This window comes from Nesoenas mayeri, assembly GCF_963082525.1.
Source record: "Nesoenas mayeri genome assembly, chromosome: 9".
In the NCBI taxonomy this organism is placed as follows: domain Eukaryota; kingdom Metazoa; phylum Chordata; class Aves; order Columbiformes; family Columbidae; genus Nesoenas; species Nesoenas mayeri.
The window spans coordinates 21948821-21964114 of NC_137557.1; positions in this window are offsets into that span (position 1 = coordinate 21948821).

Here is a 15294-nt window from a genome sequence, read left to right on the forward strand (position 1 = left end):
CATTCAAATATCACTCTTCTTTGAATATTTATATATCTTCACCTTTTAGAAAGACTCATATAGCCAAGGAAAACTATGTTACCTGCTTCCAGAACTTCTGATTGTTACTAGTCCCTTTAGGAACAGAAGAGAGTGTAGATCCTTTTGTTTATATATGTATATAAACATATAAATATTTTATGGAAAAATACTCTAATTGATAGGTTTAGTGCTGTCAATGTAATTCATACCTTGGCCATTCTAGCTAGCCTTGATCAAATAGTGTGTACGTTACTTTCTTAACATGCATTAGGCTTATCTCATCATTGTATACAATACTATAAAGAGATGATAACACTCATCTCAACAGATACACATAACGCTGGTACTTGATGGAGCTGCTGTGGAAGGCAAGAGGAGACTCCCCTTGACTAACACCAACTGAAGGAGGATGAGACTCCATGGCTGACTGATGTGTTTGCAGGATTTTCCTTCCCATAGCATCTAACAACAGTAACAAGTTTTATGGGTTTGTTCTCGGGACAGTCTTGTGAGCAGACTAAATGTAATTAGATTTCATAATTGGGGTTAATCAAGTCAGTTAATCATTTATGTGCTGAAGTAGAGGAGAACCAGCCAATCTAATTACTAAGGCCAAACAATGATACAGTAGGAAGGGGCACCAAAAAAAAAGTATTCTTTTTCTGTAGGTTTCAGTAGCAGCTGTTGTTGTTCAAGACAGGGATAGGATTGATAGATTATGACTTGTTTAATATTCTAAAGGTAAAAATACAATTTTTCATTATTATAGATTGTTTAAAGCCAGTTGAGCTATTTATTTATTTTAAATGGATCTTTTTGTAGTCTATTTAGGTCTTCTTATGAACAATAGATTACCTTTTCAAGTCCGTCTTGAATTTGGTTGCGATTATGAGGGTACATGCAACTCTGATAGTCTGAAATATTTACTGGAGGCACCATGAATTTGCACTTCCACACTCTATTGTTTTTACTCTTAAGATGATTTTAAAATAAGATTCTCTATTGCTGCATTGAAGTCCTGAGAAGGGTGCCCTGCTTGTTTAATCATGTATTAGTATGAGTCATTCCAGAAATACTGTGTGAGAATAAAGAAATAATTTATCTCAAATCCTGGAACAACTAATAACATTTGTAGTAAACTTAGATTTAAAAAAAAAGTATTATCAAACTACTTTGTAGTATAGTTCTCACATATGATAAAGCCTGTAGTCACTATTCTGAAACTTTGCGCTGAGGATGCTTTCCATTACTGATGAGCAGTCAAAATCATACATATAATTGCCAGCTTCAAAACAATGTATAAAATTAATTTCTCTGACTCATTTCCCCCTAGTTATTAATCCAAAGCTATAGCTTTATGCTGACTAACTTTGATATACCAAAATCCTTTTGTACAAATACTGGGGAAAAATGTGCTGTATCAACTGATGAAAGAAAAAGGTTTCCCTTGAAATGTGTTTTATGTATGTATATATATATTTATATATATATATATATATATATATATATATATATAAAAATTTCTCTGTATGCAACTGCACAAGCACATGTATCTGAGAACTAAAGTTCACTAACTTTAGGTTGTTGCTGTTATTACTGTCATCGCTCCTTTCAATTCAACATAGTTTTCAGGAGGGAATGGGAGGGCACTTCGGGGCTCTAATGGATACATGAACAGCTTTGTACTTTGGGAACAGCAGCTCATAATTGGGTGGTTTCACAGAGAAAACTGCTTTGGTATAATCTGAAATGCCTAGGTGACATTTGTGTTTGTCACATAGAAGCTGACATAGTTGTCACTTTTTGATTAGGGTAACAGGGAAACTATATCTCCACTACAAAGTACAGAGCTTGGCTAGTGAAGTTACCACATCTGAGCAATGTGTTTTGCTCAAGTTCAGTGCTATCTGTATGTTTTCTGAGAGTCCTAATGTCAAGAAAGGAACTGATTCTTGTTACTAGAAAAGGAAAACTTTACTGAATTTAATTTCACAAAAGTATAGCTCAATGTAGGCATAAAATTGCACAAGTATTTGACCTGTAAGAATTTTGTTTTAGAATTATTTTTACTACCAACTGGTGGGAGATGTCTTTCTGTGAAAATGCTGCCAAGTCGGCTGTCCACTGTGAATGCAGCAGGACAAAAAGGAACTGAGAGATCTGGGTTCTATTTCTTTGTCTTCTATAGACTTGGTATGGTACTGGGCAGTCACCTCACTTTTGCTGTCATCTGTGAAATGGGAAAAACGTCTTCTCTTTTTAAAAGACTTTGAGATATGTGCTTTCAAAGTACAAGATATTTTTACTGTAAAATTTAAGGGCATTGTCATTGTGATCCAAGTTTTGTTATTGAATAAAATGACATCACAATAAGTGAATAAGGAATTCCGCAGCAAGTTAGGAACATACATTTTATGTCTGTTTATTTTATTTGCATCCCACAGTAAATGCTAGATTGTCTAGAAGCTGAAGGCTCTAGCAGTTCTGTGAAGTATATCACAGGTAGCAGGCAGCACCCAGTTAGTTTTTATCTCGACACAGAAGAGCTGCGTTAAAATATAGAAATGCACTGTTTCCATGGCTATTAAGTGTCTGACTTTCTGAATGTACCTGGCAATCCAGACATTAACTGTGATGAGTATTTCTGTAACATGGACACATGTCTGTTTTGAGCTGTGCATTGCACAGACTCTGAACACGCTGACTGTTGGTCAGCAATCAAACAGGAGTGAACAGCTATGCGTTACTACCATCCGCAACTCCTTTGAATTGGTACCTTATTTTATTGAAACAAACACCAGGTACTCCTTCTGTGCATCATACTTTCTCTGTACCTGCTGTTACCTTTACTGAATACTGTATTCTGGCAATTTTTCAAGCTATGATTTCAAGTACATTGTTCAGACTCCTTTTTTTTCATTGTTAAAAATTAAGATGTTATTAGGGCTGTTGTAGAAAAATCCTGGACAGACTGGGAGTTTCATTTAATGTATGATGCCTCAAAATCCAAATAGTAAAGCTATTGTGCAAAACAGATCTGTTCCATAAAAACTAAACATTTGTGAATATGTCTTTCTTAATAGCTGAAAGCTTTTAACTTCATCTTTTAGCCAACAAGAAGTTGAAAGCTTGTACCATCTAACAGAAAACATCTTTCAGCACTAATAATGTAGTAAGAACAAATTGGACAATGATCACACATAAAGCAGGATAGAAGGTACCCTGGGAACATGATCTCTGACAGATTGTTAAAGTTGAGGCTGTTTACTGTTTTCCAAAGAAATGCTATTTTGGAAGTGACAGCTGCAGCCTCTGCAGGGAATACTGCTGGCTTCACATTCAAATGCTGGCTTGCGGTACTTAAAAGAGGATTAGGTAGAACAATCCTTAAACAGGCAAGAATATGTCTTTGAAATTAAATGCAAGGCTGAGCACTGTTAGAACTGCAATAGATTGTTTCTCTCTTTGTTTGCTGTTAGTTTTTTCCTTTCAAATACAGTCACAAGTATATATATTTTTTTTTTTAGCTTTTCCTTTCATCAAAATATCTGTCTTCTCTAAAAGTCATATGGTTTTTCAGGTCAGACACTGTACTAATTAATTTTTTAAAAACAATTGTTTGATAGGCACTGCTCTTTCACTGCTGTGTATATAGAGTCATAGTGTGTAACAGGATAAGGGAGTTTCTACTGTTAGCTAATTTGTTTTTCATGAACTCTGATCTCATTCTTTTTCAGTAATTGCTGCTTTCCTAAAGACCACCTAAAACTTGGCTGTTGGAAAATTCAACACAATCAATATTCTGTTGGTCGTCTTGGCAGCAAGATTGAAGTATGGTTTTCAGTAGGATCCAATCTATGTCTTTTAAGTGTGACTTCAACTCTATCCACAAGGTTTTGCTTGCCCTGCATCCAGACTGCTTAACTGCACCCTGGATATGAGCGAGTCCTGGAACACTGCAAAGGAAAGAGCTGATCTCTCTCCCATCCCTTCTCGATGGCATACACCGTATGCTGAATTACAGTGTGGGTGAACTGACTATGCTTGTTGTGTGTGCCACATAAAGCTAACAGAATCATCACTGCTATCAGGCAGACAAGGCTGACAGTTCTTCCTCGTGGAGTCCAAATTCTCAAGCAGTGAGGGCTGGTGTGATGTGAAGAATATTGAAGCTTAGCCTTAGAATCCTGTGGACACACCACACTTAAGCATCTTAAACTTCTGTGCATGGGTTGTATAGCAATTTGTGCTTTAGCTTGTTTTGTGACCCACAACCTGACAATCAGTACAGATATAACCAACCAATTTATGGAACTGAAAAGAACATTTTTGTTAATTGAGTGTATCCTTGAGTCTGAGGAGAAGACAATACCATAAAAATGGTCAATCTGGACCTTCCTCTGCATTTCCTGTGAAAACTGTGTGTCTGTATCTTGAAAGATCTGTGAGGGCTGCATGCTGGCCCACCAGGTGGGTAACATGGGAAAAGACTGAGAGAAGAATGGCAAGACATTCCCCATCTTTTAACCCTCCAAAGTGTTTTAATTGCTTTAAGAAGCTGGTGCTTAGGCTTTGTTTCCAGGAATAGAGAAACTGAGAACACATTGGTTATATTGTAGCACTAACTAGTGTACAGTTCAGTCAAGGCACTGCTAGCCCAGTAGCAGTATTGGCTATGCCAGCTAATTTGCTTAAGGCAATTCACCATAAAAGGGAGCTCTTTTATACTTAATTACAAAAAAAAAAATATTTGGGTTTGAGAAGAGAAAAATGTTCAAAAGAAAAATATATTAATTATAATCTGAGAGAAGAGACTAAGTCTAATTAAGAAAGCTTATTGTTTGGTTGAATCAGAATTTCTGAAAAATTTGGCTGCAATGCTACTGTACTTTATTTTTTTTAAAATACCTGGCTTTGATTGTCAAGAAGTGAAGTGTGTTTTGGCAGCTTTATGTGCTCTAGGTATTTATAATGCAAGAGATAGTAGGAGGGCCAAAGAATGTCATGGATAGTTAAAAATGAGCTGGTGAAGAACAAGTCAATAGAAAACTTAGGATATGACAAATACACCTATTAGTCTTGTCCTTACTGCATACAGGATAAAAAAAAGCCTATTGGCCAAAGTTAGGCATCTGAATTTAGTTGAACGTTTGTTAGAATTAAATTGCATATGCTTGCATGTTTTTAGTGGCCAGTGTCGTCACTAACAGTCACAAGTATCTAGCACTTCTGAAAATCAGTTCTTATATTTAGAGACCTATAACTGGCTTTAACATGTCCTCTGAGTTACTTGGTTTTTGAGAATGTTGGCCTAAAACTTGTTGAATCTGCACTTTCATTAAAACAGAACAAAATATTTAGTAGCAATATTTATCTGCTGGACAAGACAAAGATAATGTTAATTTTCACGCACACTCTTTCCACTTTTATTTTTAATATTGAATAGAAGTTGCTGCAAATACCTAATTTGACACAAAGGTTGGCAGTGCTGTTTCAAGAAACTGCTTCAGACATGTGATGGTTCACATAAATGGAATCACATCATGAGATGATGCAAGACATGATGTCGTATATGAAGGACATCATAGCTTTGAAGTAGGGCACTTAAGCATGTTACTGACAATGTTCATTTAATTCTGAACTAACAAAAGCTGCCCCATCTGTAGTGACAGGAAGGATGAAAATGTCTGTTTGAGGACTGTATTTTTTGAAGCTAGATACACACTAGGCAAACCATGGGAGAGTCAAACATTTTTGAGCATGCAGATTGTAAGTTCTAACCAATAGAGTCATGAGGACTTAATCGCATTTTCCTGTGGTTTAAACGGGGGCGGGGGGGAAAAAATTTGGCTTGGCAGAGGAAATTTAAAATAGCAACATGTGTTATTGCAGAATTTAGGGCACTAGTATCAGGCTTTTTCCAATTAAAAGTTAGAGACCTTAATTTTCATGAGAATATCTCATAATAGGAAGGGATGGCAGTGCACCTCTGTGTGTAAATGTTTGTATGTTTAAATATAGATTAGACTCACCAACTTTCATTACATAGTATATGCAGTTGTGATAGTGCTGCACACAAGATCTGCAGGTTCCATTTTTTTGAACTCTCCTGCTTAATGATAAGAACTCAAGTCCCACATTGTCACTCACTGTCTGGGGCAGGTTTCCAAAAGACCTTAATGAGGTCTACATTCTATTTGCAGCATAGTAATGATAGACCTCACAACCAGATGAAAATCATAAACCATAATTTATTGCTGTAGGTGATCCAGTACCAGGCAGTACCTTGATGAACAATTTAAGGCACCCAAGTAAGAAAATTGCACCACTAGTTGAAAATGAGGAATTAGATTTCAAAAACTAATCTTATTTGCATTATACAAGCTATTTAGAGGTTATCCAGGATAAAATCAGATGTTAACAGGCTGATAGAAAGTCTAAACTTGTAGGTCAACATTCTCTGCTCTGACCCAGAATATAAGTCTTACAAATTAAATATATCCTAACCCATAGTTCTCGTTAGATTGAAGATTTAGATTTGAACTTCTGTCAAAATGGTTCTTCAACTATACTGAGCTGCTTTTCTGCTGCTGTTTCTTCTGCTTGCAAGGATTATATGGGCTTTGAGCAAAACTGATCTTCAGTATAACTGCACTGATGTCAGTCAGAGATACAGCTGGGTGGTGACTTAAAAAGAACAAAAAGGTGAAATAGTCAAGAAGGACAGTTATGGTGCCTTAAATCTGTGTTTGCAAGTATTATGTGTGTGTGTGTGTACCACTATGTAGCAGTAGAGCTTGGTGCAGGAGTTTTCATTTATTGAGGTTGTCTCGTTTCTTGGGTCACTCTTCAAGGGAGAAGCCACATTTCTGCATAAAATACAGAGGAAATACCGTAGAAGGAAGGATGGCTTTAAATGTGAGGCCTGTGAATGAGCCAGAGATCCCACAAGTCTCACAAGCCATGGCCTAAGAATTCCATCTGGAAGGCAGAGTAGATATGCCTAAGAACTCGTGTGAAGCCAGGTCAAGGGTATGAGTGACATGCTAGATCCTATGTAGCCAGTGGATCCATACAAAAGAGTATAATAACAAAGATACAGTAATTGTTCAGTGGTACAATTCTGCTGCTTCTTGTATTATACATTGTTTGATAACAATCTTTTGTTATTTTTGCCAGTAGTTTACATGATTCAAGAAAGATTTAGATAAACTGTTGCTGTCAACAATGTCATGCAGTGAGGAGTTCCACAATTTAATTATGTTAGGTGAAAAACCACCTCATTTTCTTGAATTTAAAACTGTTCCACTTGGTATTCTGTAATTCTTTTACTGGGAGATATGATAAAAGTTGCCCACTATTCCCCCTCTTCTTGATTTTATAGGTGGTCTGATACATGTGAATTGACCACAACAGCTGGCGTTTTGTCACTGGCTGGAAAGTTGTGTTCAGTACAACAGGCTGTAGATTTAGCCTGCATTAGTTGCCCTGTAACACCTTCTAGCCTGGACATTCCCTCAGTCTTACTGAAACTAGGAGTCCCTGTTAATAGATACTCTTGTTTTCTTTAAAGGGGATATGAGTTGTCTGTAGTTGCTTTTCATCATCAGTGTGCACATGGGGAGAAGCCATACTGCACAGTGGCTTCCTCACAGGACAAGCTGTAGACACCTTGCTGCAAACCTATATTCTTTGGCCCATAGGTCACTGAAATCTGAGAGATGATCAGTATTAAAAGAAATATTATCAACATTAAAGAAATAATTGGATTTTTTTTCTGTTTACTAAGCTGTGGCTAATCTTTTTAGTTGCCAGAATCAATGAGGTGGGTGTTCAGTGTGGAACTTTTCACTTTCAAACAAATACAATAGTAGGATTTTTGAAGGATGAAAGAATCCTTTAATCAGTAATATGTACAATTACTCAACATTAAGTGTGAAAACCCAAGCCCCAGTGGTCTTGGACTGAAGTCAGGAGTGGGATTTGTAACCTAACAAAGGACAATTTGCTAGCTGTTCTAAGGAGGAAGGAATATGCTGAAATATTTGGTGCTCCTGGCTGCAGAGGGCAAACATTCAGGCTTGCCAGAGTGATGGCCCGTTCCAGGGTGGATACTTCAAGCTGCCAGACTGGCTCTGAGTATGTGAAACAACCTGGCTGGATGCCACGGTTTGAGACTCCGTTCTCCTGTCATCTGGCTCTCCTGTATCTGGCATTGTGATTGTTTCCACTGCAAATCAACAAAAAATAATTACATTTTTAGCAACTGGTGACGTGGGAGAAATTCCTGTCTCATGAAGCGCAAGAGCTTTTCGGAGAAGCAGGCTACCTGCAATATGGGGACTTACAAGAAATACCTGCCCATTTCACATGGTGGGATGTCTCTTACAGAACAAGGCTTTATGCTGTTGTGCATTCTACTTTGACAGGATGAAGCTGATAATTACTTTGCTGTGCCTATTAATGGAAGAAAGCAACAGATAAGTCATCATTTGATTCCAATAAAACAGCATCCATTTTAATTGCCTTTTTAGCACATGTGCACTGATGCTTCTAGATTTATTAAAATATTCAAGTAATTTTTCATTGGTGTATCTGCAACACTTTTCAAAAAGTAGCATTGCAGAATATTAGCACTTTGTAAAGAGATTCATCATTTCATAGAGAGGGAACTGAGACACAGACTTTGTGAACACTGGCCAAGAGTTCTGTGCACTGTCCTCATAATTCTGGTTTCAAGATGCACATCTTGCCATTTCCATCCAACACTTTGATTTCCCAATGAGGTGAAATGACTTGCTCACTGTCAAGAGAAGAGGCTGATAGCAGGGCCAAGCACAGACCCTAAAGTGCTGATTAAAGCCATTTTTCACCTTGGTGCAGTGTCAATGCAAAGCATAGAAGAGCAGCTGAACTGAATAGCTGCCCTCCATTCCATCAGAGCTCTTGCACCTTTGCTGGGTCCATGCATAATTTTTTCTGTGTTGTTTTCTGTCAGCTCTCCATGTAAACTTTGATCTCTCATGGCTTCCTTCCATGTGTTCTTTTAATGATCCATTTCCACTGAATTACAATAGATAAATGTGACATGGCAGTGTTTGAAAGGCTCATGCATGTCATTATGGATGCTAGCTAAAGTGCACATACATGATGTGATCACCAAGAAGAGACTTTTTTAAGAAATGTGATTTGTATGTAGACTACCTTTAATTTTCCCTCCTTTTAATCTCCAACCTTTCTTCAACAGGTAGCAATCCTTCTCAATAAATCACCTCAAAACCTGCCAGAAACAAAGAACAAATAACTGCCTCACAGGATGCCCAATAATGTCAAATATGCAAACTAATATAAATGTATTTTCTCTACAAATGTGGCTCCTTTTTAGTTTGGTGATATCCCATTACATTGTGACTTTTATAAATCTCATCCAGATAGCTTTAAGACACTAACATTTTCTTTAACTGCTGTTGTTTTTCTTTCTCTTCATCTCAGTTTCTTTCACGAACTATAAACAATTATTTCCTCATTCTTTCCAGTACCTGAAATTTGAACTCGTATATCTTTTGGTGACTGTTGGCTGTGTCGATGTATTGGTCTTACCCTTGCGTGTGTTCATACTAAAATAAATGCACAAGGCAGAGAGCTCTGACCTGCTGCTCAGTGTGGCTGTGCCGGTAGAGGAGAGCAGTGACCTGTGTTGACAGACCCCTTATGTTCATTAGCCTCTGCTATAGCATAACTATATGCCAGTGGGTCTCTGGCAGGTATCGCCATGCAGGTGCTGCATTTTGCTCTATGGATGTTCTGGCACTAACTCAAATGGTTTTGTTTGACATAATCCTGCCCAAGGTCATACAAAGTAGATGCCTGAGTGATCAAGGGATTTGGGGAAGGCAAAGATAGCAAATATAAGTAGCAATTCTAAATAAGATTTTTCCTTCCCATTTGTGTTGTCTGTTTTGATCAGGAGTTCCTTAAGGCCAGAGAATGCCTTTGCTATGCCTCTACAGCATCAAGTACAAGACGACTGATTCTCTGTTAGAACATGTAGAAACTACCAGGGTATAAATAGCAATACAAAATGCTTTACAGAAAAGCAAAGCTCATATTGAGAGAAAGGCAATCAAATGTCTAGCCAATAAAAAACTGGAAAAAGCAGCCAGATGCAGTTGTCCATGCTAATAGCATCTACTAGCATACTTACTAGCAAGATTATGTAAGACTACAGTGCCTCTGTATGACAGACAGATGTACTGACACACACCCACACACAGGCTGTGTGTTGATTCAGGCAGAACTGGAGAGTGCTTATTACAGAGCAAATAAGAACAGTTCCCCTCTTTCTATTCAGTAGCTGAGCTGAAAAAGTAGGCGATAATATAGTCTATTCTATTTCTAATTGTTATTTGTTGTGTTCAGATTGTGTGCTGTAGGAAAGTTCCTGCCCTTCAAAATTTGCAATTAAAATAGCTTTGATGTGAAGACAGTTGGATTCCACAACAATCTGTGAGAGGATAATTTTTCCTGTCATTGAGATGATTAATTTATTTTGTTGCATACTGGGAAAATACACCTAGATGTTTTGTTTCCATCAGTTAATCTCACTCTGCGAAGATCAATACAATTTACAGGGTGTTGGAGAAAGTGGCTTTTCCAGTGTTACTCAGCTATAGGGCTGGAGCAAAGAACTCCAGTCTCCAGCATACCACTCCAGTGCTTTGTTTACTGGGCCAATCTCTTCGTTTGGGGGTGCTGAAAGGCATTAGAAAATAAGATGACATATCAGAAGTGCCCATTCAGGGGACAGTTTTAGTCTTTATTACTCAGTGACAAAGGACAAGCTTGAATACCTCTCTCTGTTCTGCAATGAATGTGGGGTGAGTGGACCTTTTGTCCTGTCAGGAGCTCCCATTGCTATTTGGCATTCCTCATCCTCATCATTATTCAGTGGTTGGCAAATGGACTTTCTGTCTTTTGAAGTGACCTACTAGGCTTTATGTTTTATTGATATCATATGGTTTCAGTGGCTTCAGAATTCTCCATTCACTTTAACTAGTTGAACCTGAGTTCACAAACTCTGAGACCCTTTAAAGTATTTGGCAAGCTGCATGAAAGTGTCACTGCAGAAGTCTGTGAAGTGCACAATGTAATCCATGTTGAAAACACAGAGGGGTTTGTTTTTTTTTTTAGAACATAGAATCACAGATACCTTTTAAAATCTCAAATATTGAGAAAAAAATACATATAGATAAAAATATGCCTACTCCTCTGGTGAGCATTCTGAAGAGAAACTCAGAGTGAGATTTCCCAGGTACTTAGTGTAGACCTAATGGACTTCTCATTGACTTTAAATTAGAATGGAGATAGTTCAGATATCAGAAATCTCTCCCTGACTGAAGTTTCCTGGTGTCTTGTCTAAGTGTGCCCCACAATGTATCTGTAATTCCACCTGTTTCTTCCAGTGAGGTCAAAGTATTTTACAGGGTGTGGACATATAATCAAAAGCTAATGTGTTCACATGGCATGAGAACTAGCTGGTGGCCCACTGACCCTGTATGGTGATATGACCGACAGAGGTCATCTGGTTACCATGGGTGTGCTCTTAGTCCTCTCAGCTATGAGGGTGGTATAAGCTAATCCATCCAGCTTCCTAACTAGGGGGAGCTAACAACAAGCATTTGGTCATGTATTGAAGCTGATGAATGACAACCTGTCAAGTCATAGTAATGTGGTGATTTTATCTCATTCAGTATGTTCCCACTGACGTATGTAATAAGTACTGAATAAGGACTGAGTTGCATTTGGGTATTATACTGCAGGGGTTTCTGTATTTCAGGAGTTGCCTGCCCCTACTGCCAGTGCAGAATGGAAGTGTGATGTTAATATACAGGCAATCTGTTGTTCAAGTGGCAGCTGGTGCCTCAAGTATAATTTTAAGTCTATCAGACATTGCATTGTATTTTTAATCAACTGTATGATGTTTGCAATCTAATCGCTTCCCAGTGTTAGTTTGCCAATAATTAACAGTCATTAAGGAAAATAACCATCATCCATGAGCCTTGTGGATTTTACCTCTGGTATTGCTGTTCTATATCAACACTGTAGTAACTGAGCACTGAAAGTGTAGGTACAAATCTCTTGGGGCTTTATGGAAATACAGTGACAAAAATAAAAGGTCACAATCAAAAGACCAGAATAATTGCTGTTGTATAGAATTTAAAATATTTAAGATTTACTTAATGTTTAAATATATTAAAGCCTTTGATATTGAAGTAGTTGTCCTTAGCAGAAACTATTTCAGGGCTAGTATTTGAATCTCAGGTCAGTTTGACTTTGGGCTATTCATTTGCACTCTGGGTAACTGCATCTATTTCATTCCCTGGTGATCATGACAGCTCTCATCCTTTTTGCTATCCTGTAAACTACTTGCTTCTGTTTTCTCAATGCAGTTGCTGGCTTGTTCAGATCTTGATGATACCAAATAGGCATAATGAAAAGAAGCGGGTGACTGCAGAGTTCCCAGCAGACTCAGAGTGAGCTGTGCAAGGGGAGATGCCTACCTGAGGCACAGACTCCTCCAGCCTTGTGACATGATGGCTGTACTGGAGATGTTAGGTTGCTTGTAATATTGAATACCCTGAAATTCATTAATCAAATTGGGACTGAAGTCCAGCTTAAAGATAGGAAGCAGACAGTTTACCTCAATTTAATGACTGCATGAGTAAATAACGTGTTGTTGGTTCTTATTAAAGGCATAATAAATAGACGATGCTGTTTTTAAAAATATTTGGACTTTGTGATGGGAACTGGAAGAACCCTAGAACCTCTGGGTCAAATTGCATCTTGTCTTATATTGCTTGGGTGCTTGTTTTTTGAAGAGAATGGAATTGCAAAAGGAATCAGCTGGAAAGGAACCAGTGGAAGCTGTGCTTTCATGGGCCATCTCTTGTACAGAGCTGTTGGGAGCAAGGGGGAAAACTGGCCTTCTGGCTACTCTGAGCTCTGGCTGCTTCCATGGCAACATGTGTCAGCCTCCTGAAAATGGACTACATGAGAGTTTAGAAACAATTCTTGTTTTCAATGTTTAGCTTAATTTTTGCAGTCTGACAACTGTTCTGTGGTGGCAGCATCAGGTAATGGGGTGGCAGTTGGGTTCCCTTTTGTCAGGTTCACATCCAGCTACCAAGTGACAGCTGAAAAAAGTCTCATTTTGTTAAGAGCACCCCCAGGCTTGTGGATCTGAGAAATGGGAAGTGTTTTTAAACTGATTATTAGGAGAAAAAAAACACCCAAATCCAAACAAACAAAAAACCCAACCAAACAAAAAAACCCACACCTGCCTCTGGGACAATATAGAAGGGGAACATTAAGGGTATTTTAATACTCCAAGAAATCCTCACACTTTTTGGTGGCAAGAGCAGAGCTGCTCTTCACATACATATTTACAACTTTATATCACTTTATGTTCAGCTCTTGTAAGACACACTCTAAGATTTCAAATCCATTCACCCTCGAGGTTTCAAGGACAAGCACTTTTTGCTGATTTTTCTAGATTCTTGTTATATCTTGGTGAGTCTGTAGGGAGTGTGGAGGAGAAAGAGGTTTTTGGTGTTGTGGGGTGTGGTGTTTTTTGTTTTGTTTTGTTTTTTTTAAAGGAGATGTATATAGAAGATGTGGCAAAGTGAACCTGTCACAGAATCTAGCTCAAAGTTTCATTAAAAGGGAATACATACTGGAAACACTTTCAAGTGTTTGGGAAAGGAATTTGCAGTATTTGCCTATATTTGTAGCTCCTATTTCTGCAAAAATGGATTACAAGTGTATGTTTGCTTTACCGGTGAACTGAAACCTCTATAGCTTCTTTCTTGTTTCTAATGTAACCATTGTTTGTCTTCTTATTTGCCTTTTAGGACTTTGTCTGCATAAGTAAAACTGAGAGGCATTGTGTTGGATTCAATCTCTAGATGGTCTGGGAAGCCTTGAGCTGACCAGATGCAAGTGTGAAGTTATTTTATAAGAAGTAGACATGAACTCAAAACTCAGTTCACATAATATCTTGTTGACACTATGATTTCAGAAGTGTCATACTTAAATTGTGTATAAAGAGTTGTTGATTTTTTGAAATTGTAATTTTTTTAAAAAGTGAGGGCATCTGAATAATGCCAGGTTTTTTTGCTGCTTCTGAATTTTGCAGTGTGATTCGGGACTTATGTCCTATGGCAAAGCAACACACGTTAGATTCCAAACTCATTAGGTGCAGTATCTACTTGCCAGATATTTCACTCTCATTCAAATCCCTCTCTAAAATCCACATCTGTCAGAAAGCTTTAGAAGAGGTAAACTAATTAAAATGTTACAGTGAAATAATTTTGCTTACCAAACTGTGTATGATTTTACAGAGGCAGAGAAGTCTTATCAGTAAGATACCTCAGCATTTTAAGTCCAACTGTCTATCATCTCAGCTTTGCATTCTTGAGTAGAGAGTTCACAAGTCATATGTGCCTTGCAAGATACTGGGGGCATTTGTGGGCAAGATCAGATCAGTAGTACTAATTAATAAAAATTGTGATAAGCATTTAAAATATTATTTTCTTTCTTAATGTTAATCAATTAATGTCAGTTTTATCCTATATGTAGCTTCTCCGTTACTTTTTATACTAATTTACTATATAAAAATCAGTGCTTCTATTTTTCTCCCATAGTTTCTCAGACAGCTCTTAATCTGCTATTCTGCAAGTGAATTGTTTTTTCTCCATTTTCTCTGCCATTTCTTTGATCTTCTGTTTTGCAATTTAGAAAGCTTTCATTCCCCTAGATAACGTGTTATGTTATCAATTTTCTCAGGAGATATGCAGAATTCTTTCTAAAGGCCTCAGAGCAATTCTGCAGCGTCAATCTGGCAACTCTGTGGAAATGCCAAACCTCAGGTTTGCATATCATAGGATTCCCCTCAATTTTGTATCCCTAATATCTCATCTTCAGAGTGAAACAACATCTATGCAAATTGTGAAGTCAAAATGCAGAAGGCAAATGAAATAATTGCTATTCTGAAAATACCTCCCAACAAGAGCCAGCTTCAGCTCGGTGGAGCAGCTCCTCAGGTTGGCATATATCCATTGCTTGAAACGGTTAGAAATAAATGTAAAGGCATTTGTGGAAATAAGAGAGTTTGATCTTTAAAAGAAAAAAAAAAAGCTAACTAATAGTAAATTAACAGTGGGTAGACTGATCTGCATGTGGAGAAACCTACAACCATTTGGACATCTTTCTGGA